General features: G+C 41.0%; 1 protein-coding gene across 12 annotated transcripts in view; it reads right to left on the reverse strand.

The window, feature by feature from the left end:
* Nucleotides 1–15,424, reverse strand: part of Phldb2 (pleckstrin homology like domain family B member 2) — a 211,218-nt gene that overhangs the window by 149,664 nt on the left and 46,130 nt on the right. For 5 of the 12 annotated variants that reach the window (XM_055593748.1, XM_055593654.1, XM_055593742.1 and 2 more), the window contains 2 exons: nucleotides 9,883–9,938; nucleotides 9,610–9,716 (listed from right to left, as the gene is read on the reverse strand). The exons of 6 other annotated variants lie outside the window; for them this stretch is intronic. The gene's annotated coding sequence lies outside the window, so the exon portion shown is untranslated. Of the gene's footprint in view, nucleotides 1–9,609; nucleotides 9,717–9,882; nucleotides 9,939–10,092; nucleotides 10,112–15,424 lie in introns of those variants that run through there. One more of the 12 variants, XM_055593670.1, reaches the window with a different exon arrangement.

Below are 15,424 nucleotides of genomic sequence, written 5' to 3' on the forward strand. Positions count from 1 at the left end.
CATGAAAATTGCAACATTACAGTAACTGGAAAACTACTTAGCATTCACAAAATAAACTCTATTCATTTTATAAACTGAAGACCAAAGAGGCGTGCCCAAAGTTCTTAGGTAGGCAGAGCTTTTAGTTAGAGGAACAGCCTGTGTCATCTTGCGTTTCACACTTATGAGAAATACACCTACCACTCCAGGCCATGTATTTAAACACCTAACTTTGACTGGGATCTGAGGAGGCATCAGAGGACCTGTAGATGGAAGAAAGCCTCTTTCTAAATGGAAGTAGTCCCTGTCACTCACAAGGAGCCTTCCTGCATGATCATGTAATTACCTAACGATTAGAGAAATGAGCAAGTCATGACACATGTGGGTTCTTCACTTTGTGTCTTCCAAGATGTCAGAAGTCAGGCACTGTGAAGACAATCTAGGCTACAGCTGAGAGGTCATTGCCCAGAACTCCCAGACAAATCATGTTTCAATCCAGTCCTGGACTATTTGCACTGGATAGACATTACTTTAACCAAGGAAAGCTTTGAGATCCTCTTTACCCAGTAAACTTCTCTGACTAGTGAAGTCAGAATTTCTGGGCCAAGGCCCAGGCACAGGTGATCTTTAAATACTTCCTTGCTGATGTGAATGTCCATCCATAACTGAGAACTACTGAGTGAGACATTAAATTAGGCAAAGCAAACAAAATCAAAAACCAGAAAAAAATAAAAGAAAGAAAAGAAAAAGTGAAGTGGACTCACTCTAGCAAGGAAATAGATAGCAGTTAGCTCAACACAGCTGCACTGAGCAAATCCATATAAACTATGAGGATAACTGAACATCAGAGATGTTTAGTTGGTTACCTAGACTACAGAGCTAGAGATTTCAGCAACTCTGATTCCCAAGCATATTTTTGCATTGGTCCTCTGTGTCCTCAGATTGTGGACCTGTGCCTTACTGAGAATCTACAATGCATGCTCTTCCTTGGATGCAGGAAGAGCTGACACATTGAACACTATCAGCAAGTTCCTCACTATTCTGACTTTGGTTCTCTTCATTTTAAGAACTCAAAGAGGAGAAACAAGATCAAAGGATAAGAAAGAAGCCGGTTGTCGGATTTTATACGTCATTGCTAAAAAAGGCAAAACAGTAAAGAATGGGTTGAAAGTTGTTTAGAGTTGGGAGTAGGAAAAGGATTAACTGCTATGGAGGCCTGAAGGAATGAATTTTTGGAACATTCTGAACTGGATTTTGTGGCTAGATAAATAAATATATACATTTACAAAATCATACAGCTGTATACTTATGATAGAAGAATATCTCAATATGTAGACAGTGTATGATTTTAATGGTTCAACATAATGTTTCAGAGTTACAATGACATAAAAATGTATTCACAGTGCCATCCTGAATTTTGCTTTCAGTATATTATCCAATAAACCACATGGGACAGACAATTTACTATAAAGTAGGTATTGACTTAGAAGATTTTTTGTCACTCTAGGCCAGTGGTTCTAAACCTGTGGGTCATGGCCCCTCTGGGAGTCCAGCGACCGTTTCACAGGGGTCGCACATCGAATATCTTATATATTAGATATTTACATTATGATTCATAACATAGCAAATATACAGTTATGAAGTAGCAACAAAAACAATTCTATGGCTGGGGGTCACCACATGAAGAACTGTATTAAAGGGTTGCAGCATTAGGAAGGCTGAGATCCCCTATTCTAAGTACCTTAAATCCTTAGTATAGCTATCGTCAGGGAGACTAAGCTGTGATGTTCAGTAGTCTTAGGACGAGAAATGCTGTGTTTTCTCTCACTTGTGGTTTCTAGGCTTCGTATGGTTACATAAAGTCATGTACACATGGGACATCAAAGTACAAGTGAAATTGCCTACGTACACAAAGGGGACTCTCAGGAGCAAGAGACAACAGAGTAAGAAAAGGGAGGTGCTGGGGTATGGTGTGTGTGTGTGTGTGTGTGTGTGTGTGTGTGTGTGTGTGTTAGGGGGTTATGCCAACATACAGTATATATTGCTACAGACTTTAAAAAAAAAAACCTGAATTCCTTTCCCTTTTGCCTCCTCTCTCTCGAACACCACAGCCACCGATTGCTGATAGGCAAGATGGAGTCCCATTCAGTTATCTTTAGCTCATTGAAAACTGATTCAAAGACAGTGTGAAGGCTTGATATGGTCTCACAGTTCAAATTCCTGGATGTCTGGCTGCCGGTGGTGAGACTATTTCTGAACCATCCCAGGGCTTCTGCCAGCATCAGAGGGCGTACCCTGGAGGGAGGTTCAATCAGACCGGAGCTGACAGGAACCCTAGAGGCCTGGCTACAGCAGAACTGCTCTTGGGATTTCAGAGACTTGATTAGTCACAACCTTACATTCCATTCCATAGCGATCACAGAGGGAGAGGCACTGTGATCCAAATGAAGTTTGAAGAAGCACATGAACGTTGGCTAGTTGCTGCGCTCTTTGATTCTCAGCAGAAAGGCAGGCCTTTGTTCTCAGTGTTCTCCACTCCTGGGTAGCATTGCTCTAGTAACCTAGGACAGAGGCCATACTTCTGCTGGGCCTGGAGATGGCACCAAAAAATTTCCATGAAAAAAAAAAAAATGTAAATCTCTAGCTTCCATGGGACTCCCTGATACAATATTCCTATTTAATTTTGTATTCCTTCTCTTTCTTTTTCTAGTGTCAACCACATTTTAAATCTGATGATAAATCCTTGAAAGAAGAACCTTAAGTTTTAACTTTTTCTGACAGGACCAAAAAAAAAAAAAAATGCTTGTGTTCCCATCATCCATATCCCCATATCCCTGGAGCAAGAAAAATAAATGTAAGAAAGAATGCTTGATTGCTCTGAAGGAGAAGAAGAGAAAATAATTAACTAGGAGCTACAAGGTGGAAATTTAAGTGCTATGGTCATTTCCTCTCCTTTAAAATAGAGGTAAGTGTAATGTTTGCCTCCCTCTACTGAATTAAATGAATGCCTGTGGAAAGGAAAATGAATTGCAGAACTGCTCCAGTGATCAGCATATAAGGACAAGCTGTGATGGCTCTGTTTTGTTATTAGTCCAATTACTAGCAGTTAATGTTTTCCCTGTAGGACAAATACCAAGCATTTCACAAGAGGTCACAGGTCATCTTGCTCTGTGCTGGCTTAGAAACAGATTCAAATGGAGAAAGCAAGAAGTAAATATCCCAAGGTCTCCTGCAGTATTTGGGAGGTTTGCTAGGTATTCTGGGTTTCCAGGCAAATGTTGGGGTACAAAGGTTACTGGATGGTATCTAAGGTATCAGAAAATGAGGAACTTTCTGGAAGGTTTTCATCCTGATGGTTCCTCTGCTTAAACAGCACTCAGGGTAGGTTAGAGCCACCAGAACTGAATGTAGCTATTGCCTTGGTCAGTGCTATGTGGAATCTTATAGGTGGAGGTGCTCTACACAGCTCTGGAAAATCACTTTATGAATTGGGGAAAGCCATAGTTAGGAGCCAAGTGTTTGATGTTAGGCTCACCTTAACACATACTCAGAAATTTGGTTTTTTAAATATGTCACTTGTATGTCTCCATGTTAGTTTATTTCCTTACGTGTAATTATAATTCACGTACTCTTAATATCCACACTTTACAAAATGATCAGTTTAGTGGATTTTGGTATCTTCACAAACTCACAAACCTACCAGCAGTCTAATAATCACTCTAATAAAACCCAACAAACCCATATTCATCAGCAGCCCCTCTCCATTCTTCCATCTCAACTATACACAACCTCAAATCTGCTTTCTTTCTAAGAAACAGACTCGTCTCTTCTGGATGTTTTATGTAAATGGAATCATGTAATACATGATCTTTTGTGTCTGTTTTTTTTTTTTTTTTCACTTAGCACAACATTTCCCAGGTTCATCTGTGTTGCAGAATGTATCACAACTTCCTTTTTTTTAATGGTCAAATACTAGTCTGCTATAATTTGCTGTTGAGCCATCCACCTGCTTCAGGATCCATCCATTAACGATCCCACTGAACCAGCCTTGACTTTGTGAGGGCCTGTAAGATGTGGGAGGTCGTGCATGTCCATGCCTTCTGAGATAGTATGGAGCTGATGGAGACTGGTTGCAGAGGCTGCTTGGGAACATCTTTGTCACATTACAGAGGTATCCCAAGCCTCAGCAATGCCACAAATAGGACATATTTTTAAAAGACGCAGAGGGCAGCAAATTTAGAACTAAGGCGTTTTTGCTTTTGTCTCATGACAGACTGCCTTATGGAATTTTACACATGGATTGAATTGCTTTCAAGTATGGCAGTCAATGATAATATGAAACAGAAATGCTCTCACAATGGCTGGGGCTCTAGGAATTAGGAAAGGATGGGGCTGCTCAAGAATCTAATGTGACTACTATGTCTATGCCTAAAGAAGACTGAAGCCTTGCAAAAATTTCACATTGTTTTTATTCATTAACTGTTAGGCTTTCTATTATTTGGTAGACACAGGCCATATGTGGACAGTGTCTGAAATACATACTGAATCAGCACACAGTGACAAAGTGTGACATGGCTGAGATCAATAAAGGGTATGATAGGAGCCACATCAGGGACACTTCTGGTTAGGAGTCAATGAAAGCTTTGCCAAGGGGGCACCATTAAATAAAGACATGGGTTGTGAGTAGGAGGTGGTTAGAGAAGATTTCACTCAGAGAGGTAGATGAATTCTGAAATTTCAAAACAGGTTCTTTTACTCAAAATTGCTGTGTGAGGGCTCCCCCGCCTCCTTCTCTTCTTCATTTTTAACCTTACAGGTTCTTACATATATTATGACTTTAAATTTTGTGGGTTTTTTATTGGAGTTTTTTGTGTGTGCCAACCTGTGTTTCTTTGCATGTATATGTGTTTCTCATGCATTTTCTGCACCTCTCTCTCCTTTTCATATTAGTTCTAATTAGTTCTATTCTGATTTGTTTGGTTTTTGTTTTATCTTATTTTATTATTATTCCTTAGTTACCTATTTGTTTTCTGATAAGAAACAGAAAGGGTGTGGATTGGGATAGGAAAGGAGATGCAAAGAAACTGGGAGGAGCTGAGGGAAGGGAAACTGTAACTCGACTATATTGTATTAAAAAATCTATTTTCAATTACAGAAAAAGGAAACATAAGGAAAAAAGCCTTTAAAATAAAAAGAATCTCAAAATTGCTTAAAAATAAAAATATGTTTACGTAAGCAACTGGAGAAGAGTAGCAGGGACTGTGGCAGAAAAGCTTATGTTCTGTAGAGCTCCAAGTGGGTTTTCAACTTTTTTATTCATTACTGTATTCAGGTGTGCGTTTTTAACACCCCCACCCACACTAGTGTGCTATAGAGAAAGTGAGAGAAGTGAGCAGGTATGGCTGTAGAGAGATGTTAAGTGCATGTTATGGAGCACAAGGCTTGGGCAACGTGATGATGGGATAAAATGGATTTTCGAAGCAGTGCATCCTCTCTTCAGCCATTCCTCTCTCATGTTGTTTTAGGAAAAAGGGGTTCTTCAGCATTACTGAGATGTAATTTCTCACAAGAGTGGAGATAGAGCTAAGCCTTCTTTTCCAGATAACTAAATATAGCTATCTGAGGGCTGAGGTACTATGCTTGTTTGGATATCCGATGTTTACGGTATCTTAAACATACATCAACATATATTAGTGTCCTTTAATAGTGATGGTGGTAGAGAATTGGTAATATTAGAATGTCACTGAAAAGAAAAGTTGAACAGAGGGCTGTGGTTGAAATGAATAGAAAACAGCTGGAAAGCATGTGGTCCAATATACATCTGGGAACCATCAAAGGCTATGGTGGCAAAGGCATTCCAGATGGTTCTAAAGCCACCTCCCCGAGCTTCATAACATCAGATGAAAATGGACAGGCCTTAGGCAAAGAGGAGCATAGTACGTGTTAACCAAATGCTTTGCCATTCATAGCCTAGGATGAGAGGCTTCCCAGCCAGTGTATCCTCTCCCAGTGCTGCAGATTTCTATAAAAATTTAGGTCATGGTGACACGGGCACTCATTTTAGTCAGAATATGAATTGTTTAATCTTTCTTCAGGATAGGTCCATTGATATTGATAAGTAGCTTCCAAACATTCATATCATCCCCTCTCTTAATTGGCTTTCTGTGCACAAAAATGCCTTAATCGGAATCTTGAGTCAACTGACACTCAAGATCTGCATTTGTTTGCTCGTTTATATATTAGTTTGTGATGTGTTTCGACTGTACCACTGAAGACAGATGCTCAGATATCTTGGTAATGACTAACATTTAACCACTAGTGCCTTGTTTCTCATCCCTCTGCCTGTGCCCAATCTCACATCCCTTACCCCACACATTTCCTTTAATACAAGAGAAAATATACATGCCCAAGAAAAATGTGAACGAGTATTCAGCATAAACAGAAATAGGGAATTGTAAATAGTTATTCTAGTAAAATAGCATTTTCAAGCAATTTAATTGACCAACAATGAGAGAATATGATAATACAAATTGTCACAGAGGCTAGACCTGCACATTTACAAAATATTCAAGTGCCCAGGTCAGTAGGCATTAACAAGATTGACCTAGGAAAATGGAGCCATAGAGTCATTTGTCTAAGATTGAGAACATCCACTCTAGGGAAACAAATCATGGCACCTGATCAACAGGAGTCTGGTGCAGAATGTTCTTCATCAAAGCCCTAATCACATTAATAAAATCTTGTGTTTAGCTTTTCATAACAAATACACTATTTGACTCCTGAGAAAATAATATTGACTAAGAAAATCATTTACCTCCTATGTTATTCATTCAAACTTAAAAAACAAAAATGAAACACTGAGAATCTCAAAACTACCTGCATACTGACATTGCACAAATGACAAGGTTCAGTCAAATCATGGGTTATTAAGATCACATTGCAGAGAGCTGGTTATAGTAAATGTTCAGAATGCACTAGAAAAAGACAGATTGCAACTCTGTGCTGATCATAGCATCACTATTAGAAAATGAGTATGAACATTAAAATATGAAGATCTACTTTATTGTATTAATAATATATGTTGGGTTTGTGGAAATGTTTACTTCTAAAATGTGCTTCTCTATATTACTTCTTCATTTAATAGACATGGCTTTTTGTTGATTTTTTTTTAAAAGCAAACTAAGTGAAAAGTGGCTTCCTGCCAAGCATGGTGGCCCATCTCAGGACTTGGGTGGCAGAGGCAGGATGAAGTCTGAGTTTGAGACCAGCCTGGTCTACAGACTGAGCTGTAGCATAGCCAGGGCTACACAGAGAAACCCTGTATCATACGAGAGACACACAGAGAAAGATGCCTTTACACTGGAACATCTCTCAGGTTGGAGACTGCTATGTTCCCTCTGTCTTGTTGTTTTAGGTGCAGGGTACCTGAACAGGTAACTTTCTTATTCCATGCTCCCTTCACCAGACAAGTGTCTCCTGCCAAGTCTGCCTCCCTGTACTGAGGAGGCCACAGACATATTATTAGTTCACTGGCTCAGTCTCAATCTGAGTCCTGATCTGCAACCACTCAGCAACCTGAAGAGAGTACTAATGCCTCAAGTGCTATGAGGAGTGTGAAGATTCCACTAATGAGGGATGGAAACTTCGGGAAGGTGAAGAGTAAAGTTTTCAAGGACTTTAGCTGTTAGCTCATTATTAGAAAAGAGACATCTATTCAAAGATTTTTAGAAAATCTGCTTTAGTGGTTGGAAAGGAGGCATCTGGGATGGGGATGAGGGGGCAGGTCAAAGGGCAAAGAGTTGTCTTCCATATTGTGACAGCAGAAGTTCTTTTATTAGCCATTTACCATCTGTACAATCGCCTTAATTTCTGACAAGGAAAGCTGACTATTCAGATATTCCGCTAGGCCCTCACACTATGGGGACCCAACGACAGGTCTATTTCTGAGCAGGAGCAAATGCCAGAAGGCCAGACTTCTGCCTCCTGGTACTTGTCTAGCTGAATGCCTTTCAGGCAGTAAGATCTAAAGGCATCTTGGAGGCTCTATACCTAATAGGCTCCTCAAACCCGTGGGCATGGTGGCACTTTCTGACGTGATGGGACACCATCTCAAAGCTTTGAAGGATTTGGACTCTGAAAAGGTCACAGACTTAACAATATGAAAGTGTGAGAGCCAAAGCAGTCATAGTTTCCAAGGTTTTCAAATCAAGTTTTAGGAGACCGATGTGTTTCCTTCTGTGTAATGGTGATGCCTAAGGCATGGCTTTATACTGTTTAGTAAAAGCAAAGAGAAAGCAAAAAAAAATACTCAGGACACCTAACTCCAACAACAGTAGCCTGGACTCCTGGGCAGGAGTCTTAGATCTATTATTATTCCATGTATGGACTCTGCATGAACTAAACACACAATATAATTTATTTGTTGTAATTCTTAACCTCACAGGGCAGCGCGTCACCATTACTGTTTTATAGTGAGAAAAATGCATCTTAGAAAAGTTATAGTTAATGTTCCTAAATCGATTAGTAAGGAAACATGAACTCAGGATGGCCTGGGCTCAGAGCCTGTGCCCTCTTCCACTACAGCACTGTGACAGACTATTCAGTCCTCCCTTCTTTCTTCTTTAACAACGAGTGCATCTATTGAGAAAACAGTTTTGTTCTTTTAACCTCTGTCCACACAAGGAGGTGTTAGGCAATTATGTACGCAGCCGTGGTGGTGTTACCTTAATTGTTGGTTGAACAAATGACCACCTAGTTCCAACAGAACATATTATTAGCCCCTCTGACAGTGTGGGCTAATAAGGAGTTCTATTGAAGTCTACTCTTTTCTTCAAAGAAACTTCTCATCTGATGCCAGGAGTCTGGCAGAACCTTGAACCATAAGTATAATTAGTTATTTATCAGAGCCTTCTTCAATTGAACAGGCATGAGGGACAGACACTGTTTTGTCTGTTGCCTGGTTCAAAACCCTGCTGTGATAATTGGGAGCAATTCAGTCTGCAAAAGTGACACATGAGGATTTGATGTGCTGATGTTTGACTCTAGCAAGGGATAAAACTATTATAGCACCCAGAACGTCTCTCTGCAGCCCGTAGCCCTGCCACGCTGTCCCTCTGCCGACAAGTAAGAGGAAAAAGCGAGGGTTTACTAAGCACCCATTATCCGGCTGCCGACTGTTCATCCAAGCTGTCATCTTGATTTTGAATGCATCACTCTGGGTATAGAAAGCCATGCCAAAATCACTGTCTCACCTCAGACTGTTCAAAGAGAAAGAATGGAAAACGAGAGAAGAAAACAGGGAAAAGCCAGATGGTCTTTAAAACGGCCTTCTCGTTGAGAGACCATGCGATCCAAGCTATTCACAACATTATGGGGGCCACAGACATGGCTCGGTAGGCGAAGGAGCGTGCCGATCTAGTTCATTCCTGGGACCCACATGATGCAAGAAAAGAGCTGGTACTCGTCCTCTGGTCTCCTCTGCACATGTGTGTCACTCCCTGTGTCCCCCAGTAAACAAACAAAAACTTGATAAAAGTTAGGAATAGTGACACATGCTTTCTCTTCCTTGGCTTTTTTTCAACCTTTGGTAGCGCCCTTCCCCACCCCCCACCCCTGTCAAAGTAAGCCTACCTTTCATGAGTCCAGACTCTATTGGCCTGGGATGCGTCTATTGCTGAGTCCGTCGGCCACTAGGTTGTGGCTTCCTTTGCATTGGATTAGATCCTTCCAGGTTATTCCTAAGAATAATGGGAGTCAGAATTTTACAATTTGGGCGCTAAAGTGTTAAGCTGTCAGCTCCTGCCCTATGAGTCTACACTAAGAGGACCCGAGTAACCTCCATGCAGGTAGCTTGAGATAACACATAATCCCCTTCCCTTGTCAGCAAATCAGTGACTCACATACCTGGTGACTCCTCCCTAGCACAGATGCGTCACACATCCTCCCTTAAAATGTCACTCCTGAATAAAAGAAAAAAAAAAATGTTACTACTAAACAGGCAGCAAAGGCACAGAGTGTCTGTTTAGGTTTGTTTTCATATGATTCTGGGAAATCTCAGGTAAGCCAGCCACCATGGAAAATGTCCCCAGAAAGTAACTGTCAGGAGGTACCTACGGAGTATGTTTATGCTTTACAATATGGGCCTCCAGAGGTTCTTCATGTCAAACCAGTAGATGTGAGGCAGTCAGTCTGTGCCTTGAACCTTGGGGCACTGTTGAGTTTGCCTTTGTGGAACTAACAGGCAGCCCTAGTGAGAAGGAAAGGAAGCATGTGCAATAGGTGAGACAGGAAAGATGCTTAGGCACCACCCTTGTAACTGTCTCCACAGGAGTGAAGACTAATTCTATTCTTTTAAAATTTTTATTTATTTATTTTTCTTTTTAAATTATCATTTGTTGCAATTTTTTCTATTTGTATCCCCGCTGTGGCTCCCTCCCTGTCTCCTCCCAATCCCACCTTCCCTCCCTCTTCTCCCCCTATGCCATCCCCTAGTCCACTGATAGGGGAGGTCCTCCTCCCCTTCTATTTGACCCTAGCCTATCAGATCTCATTAGAACTAGTTGCATTGTTTTCCTCTGTGGCCTGGAAAGGCTACACCCCCCAGGGGGAGGTGATCAAAGAGCCTTGCAGAGACTGATACCCCAACCAAGGATAATGCATGGAGAGGACCTAAAACCCCAGTTCAGATGTAGCCCATAGACTCAGTATCCAAGTGAGGTCCCTAGTAAGGGGAACAGGGGCTTTCCCTGAAGACTAATTCTAAAGAAACATTTGCGCCCCTTGCTTTGGCTATCAGATTGTTCAGTCAGCAGTTCCTCAGAACTTAAATTTTTTTCTCCAGGAATCTCACAGTAGGAGAAAGAAATAACTGAAGCCTGCTGTCAGCCTGAGGGAAAGCCTAATGATGGTGGACAGAGACTCTCCCTGACTAACACTGCTTAGTTAGCTATGCATACCTCTTGTCCTTTAAACTTAAACCTCACCTGAGGACCCCTCAGAGATAGTTTGGGGAGGTACTAGACCTCTTTGTTCCTCTTCTCCATGTGGCTAAGCTGAATAAACAAACCTATTTTTTGGGGGGAGGGGTTCACTATTACTTGCTTGTTTTTTTTTTAACTTTAATTTTTATTAATTACAGTTTATTCACTTTGTATCCCACCTGTAGCTCCTTCTCTCTTCCCTTCCCAATCCCTCCCTTCCTTCCCCTTCTCCATGCATGCCCCTCCCCAAGTCCATTGATAGGGGAGGCCTTCTTTTCCTTCCTTCTGATCCTAGTCTATCAGGTCTCAGCAGGAATGGCTGAATTGTCTTCCTCTGCAGCCTGATAAGGTTGCACCCCCCTGAGGGGGAAGTGATCAAAGAGTAGGCCAATCAGTTCATGTCAGAGACAGTCCCTGTTCCCATTACTAGGGAACCCACTTGGATACTGAGCTGCCATGAGCCACATCTGTGCAGGGATTCTAGGACATCTCCAAGAATGGTTCTTGGTTGGAGTATCAGTCTCAAAAAAATACACCTGTGAACAGATTGTTTGGTTCTGTTGCTCTCCTTGTGGAGCTTCTGTCCCCTCCAGCTATTCTTATCTCCCCCTTCTTTAATAAGATTCCCTGCACTCTGTCCAAAGTTTGGCTGAGTCTCAGCATCTGCTTTGATACCCTGCAGGGTAGAGGCTTTCAGAGGCTCTCTGTGGTAGGCTCCTGTCCTATTTCCTGTTTTCTCCCTCTTCTGATATCCATTCTCTTTGCCTTTCTGAATGGGGATTGAGCTTCTTACCCAGAGTCCTCCTTCTTGCTTAGCTTCTTTAGGTAGACAGATTTTAGTATGTTTACCCTATATTATTTGTCTAATAACCACTTATGAGTGAGTATATGCCCTGTGTGTCTTTCTGCTTCTGGGATACCTCAATCAGTACGATCTTTTCTAGTTCCCACCATTTGCCTGCAAATTTCATGATTTCTTTGTTTTTAATTGCTGAGTAGTATTCCATTGTGTAAATGTACCACAATTTCTGTATTCATTTCTTAACTGAGGACATCTGTGTTGTTTCCAGATTGTGGCTATTACAAATAAAGCTGCTACAAACATGGTTAAGCATATGTCCTTGTTGTATACTTGAGCATCTTTTGAATATAAGCCTAGGAGTGGTATAGCTGGATCTTGAAGTTGCACTATTCCTAATTGTCTGAAAAAGCACCAGATTGATTTCCAAAATGGTTGTACAAGTTTACATTCCCACCAGTAATGGAGAAGGGTTCCCCTTTCTCCACAATCTCTCCAGCATGTGTTGTCACTTGAGTGTTTGATCTTAACCATTCTGATGGGTGTAAGGTGAAATCTCAGGGTCATTTTGATTTGCATGAAACTGAAAAGCTTCTGTAAAGCAAAGGACACTGGCCTCAGAACAAAACAACAGCCTACAGATTGGGAAAGGATCTTCACCAACCCAATATCTGGCAGAGGGCTAATATTCATAATATACACTTGCTGGTTTAATTGGCTTATTAAAGACAGTCTAGCTCCTTAGGGCTCCAGAGCCCAAGTTCCGTCCTAACAATTCTAGTAACAGTAATATCTTTTTTTTTCTTTTTTCAGAGACAGGGTTTCTCTGTGTAGCCTTGGCAGTCCTGAACTTGCTTTGTAGACCAGGCTGACCTTGAACTTACTGCAATCCACCTGCCTCTTCCTTCTGAGTGCTGGGATTACAGTGGCGTGTGCCACTGTGCAAGGTTAATTCTAGGAACATCTGTACCATTGCTTGGTGACTTGAATAGATGGCTTCTATCCCTGTTACGACAATGAAGACATCCAAGACAATTGTAACATAGTAGAGTAGTTATATGCCTTCAAGGCAGTCCTCACTGCCATATTGTGAAACCTTTGATAGGACAAACTGTATTTTGATCCTAGGTCCCCAGCATGTGTGTGGTGAAAGATAAATTCTGAAAATGGTTTAGATGAATGATGAATGTGCGAACCTTTGAATTAACCTTTGCTTTTTGCTTTCAGGGGCCATTAGTATGATATGGCATTAAAACGGTCAGGACCTATGAGAGTGGGCACATGAGTTTCTATTTGGAAACCTGCCTTTTTAGTTAACATCACCTATTTATTAAGCAGAATTACAGCATTTTAAGCTTTTATGGGACTCTTGAATCATTTAGCAATGTTTGGTTTAACTCCTTCATGTCAGAATGATTAACTAGTTCACGCAGGATGAGTGATTGCTTGAGGTTCTGCACTTTTGCAGTGTGATAGCACTTAGGCTATTGTACATGTAATGAATGTGTGTGTGTGTGCGCGCGCGCGCGCGTGCCAATAGAATGGATCTAGCTCCTCTAGTCATTCTCGAATCCGAACATAATTTTCTTTTGTGTGTATGTGCATGTGGACACATGCAGGATGTAGTATATACATGTATAAGCATGAGTATACGCTGTCATACATGCCCATACACATGTACGGAGGTCAGAGGCCAGCACCTGTCTTTGTTAGTTGCACTCCTCTTTACTTTTATTTTATGTTTTGTTTATGAAGTGTGTTTGAGGAGGTACATGCATTCCCCCTCATGTACATGTGGCCTCAAGCATGCAAATACACATAAACACTAAAAAGAAATGTGTTGATAATATAATGAAGGGACCAATGTGCCACAGAGTGGAGGGTGGCATGTTATAATAGGTTATAATACATGTGGATGGATGGATAACATGTATGTTTTAAAAAAATCTGAGAAATACTTCTTGTCACTCAAAAGCAGTCAGAGTATGTGACTGTGGCTAATAATTCCCCAATGTCAATTATTAAATGCAGTAAAAGATGAGTTATTGTATGGCACTTGCCAATATGGTTGCTAAGAGGGGCCCTGCCTATCAGAGACCTGGGCATCTGGAGGCTTCCGAAGTTTGTCTTACTGCTGAAGGAAGAAAAGCTCGGGCCAACTTGCACACAGTGCATGACTCTGGTATTTTGTTGTTCAACAAAAATTATAAGAGTGTGTTGTACTTCAAAGGAAGCAGAGAAGTGTGATCCATAATGATCTCAGAAAATTGCAATTTCTGCAGACTGTCCTAATGACTACCATACTGACATTTTTTTTCTTCTGTTTGCTTGTTTGTATTTTCTGACTTTTTTTTTTAACTCAACATGTATTATTTTTGACTAATAAAAGTCACCACTCAGACATATGGCCTTAATCTTGAGTATATGGAATGTTGGCTATTTTATTTTTATCAACTGGTAAAATACTTCCCAGTTTTGATCTTTATTTTGTTAACCAATATACTTTTTGCTTCCCAGTTTGGTGATCTTGGCAGTTTTGAAAAACATTTAAATTATCACCAACATGACACCAAGCAGGGTGAGCATTTTAACATGGCTAGGGAGATTGTTCCTTGAATGAGGGCCTTTAATATGCTTACTTAATTGACTTTGAACACACTCAATTTAATTTTCTTCTGGCCATTAAGCTGTCATTTGGATATTAATGATTATAAACTCTGTCATGAGATTTGCTGGAACTCCTTTTTAAAAAGATTTTATTTTTACTCATAAAGTTGTGTGTCTGTGTAGGGGTGTGTGTGTGTGTGTGTGTGTGTGTGTGTGTGTGTGCGCGCGCGCAGGCCCCCATGTGCACATGTGTGTGGGTGTGAATTTGTGTAACTTGAATGCAGTGCTCTTGGAGTCCAGAAGAGGACATTGGAGTCCCTAAAGCTGGAATTACAGGAAACTGAATTCAGGTCTTCTGCAGGAGCAGTCTATGCTCTGAACCACTGGGTTCCTCTCTGCGCAGACTCTTTGCTGCTCATATGATGCTGTATTTTGAGTTGACATTACTTGCTTAATATTTAAAAAGCATCCTTCCTTGACCTTCCCCCCCCCCCCGCCCAAGGATCAGGACAATATTTCCTGGGCCACTTTTTGGCTATTTACTATGCTCTTCTGTGATCTTGTTGGGGATCGAGAGAGCAAGCTAATGCTCTTTGTGTAGGAATCAGAATGGCTCTTTTCTGGCTCTCAAGCATGTTTTATGTTTTTTTCCCTGGACATTCCCTGATGGATGGTTAGAAGGATTGTTCCAATTAATCAGTTTGACTTCTCCATGCCATAGGGGAGAGGGTTGGCATAACCTGATAGCTACCACTGCAAATCTGACAGGAGTTAGACTCATTTGGAGACAGGCCATTGGACATGAAGAACTGAGGTTGAAAGACACATGCTGATCATGAGCATTGTCATTCCATGGGCTGAGGTCCTAGACCGCATCAAAAGGAAAAGGTTAGCTGGATCTAAACATTTGGCACTCTCTGCTTCCTTACTGCATATTCAGCAATGTTGTGCCTGTCACCATGTCTATCTTGCTAGGATGGACATCCCTTTGACTTATGAGCCAAAACAAACCTTTCTTCTTCTTCTTCTTCTTCTTCTTCTTCTTCTTCTTCTTCTTCTT

The sequence above is a fragment of the Psammomys obesus genome, unplaced genomic scaffold (assembly GCF_907164565.1).
Source record: "Psammomys obesus unplaced genomic scaffold, mPsaObe1.curated_primary_1811, whole genome shotgun sequence".
Classification (NCBI taxonomy): domain Eukaryota; kingdom Metazoa; phylum Chordata; class Mammalia; order Rodentia; family Muridae; genus Psammomys; species Psammomys obesus.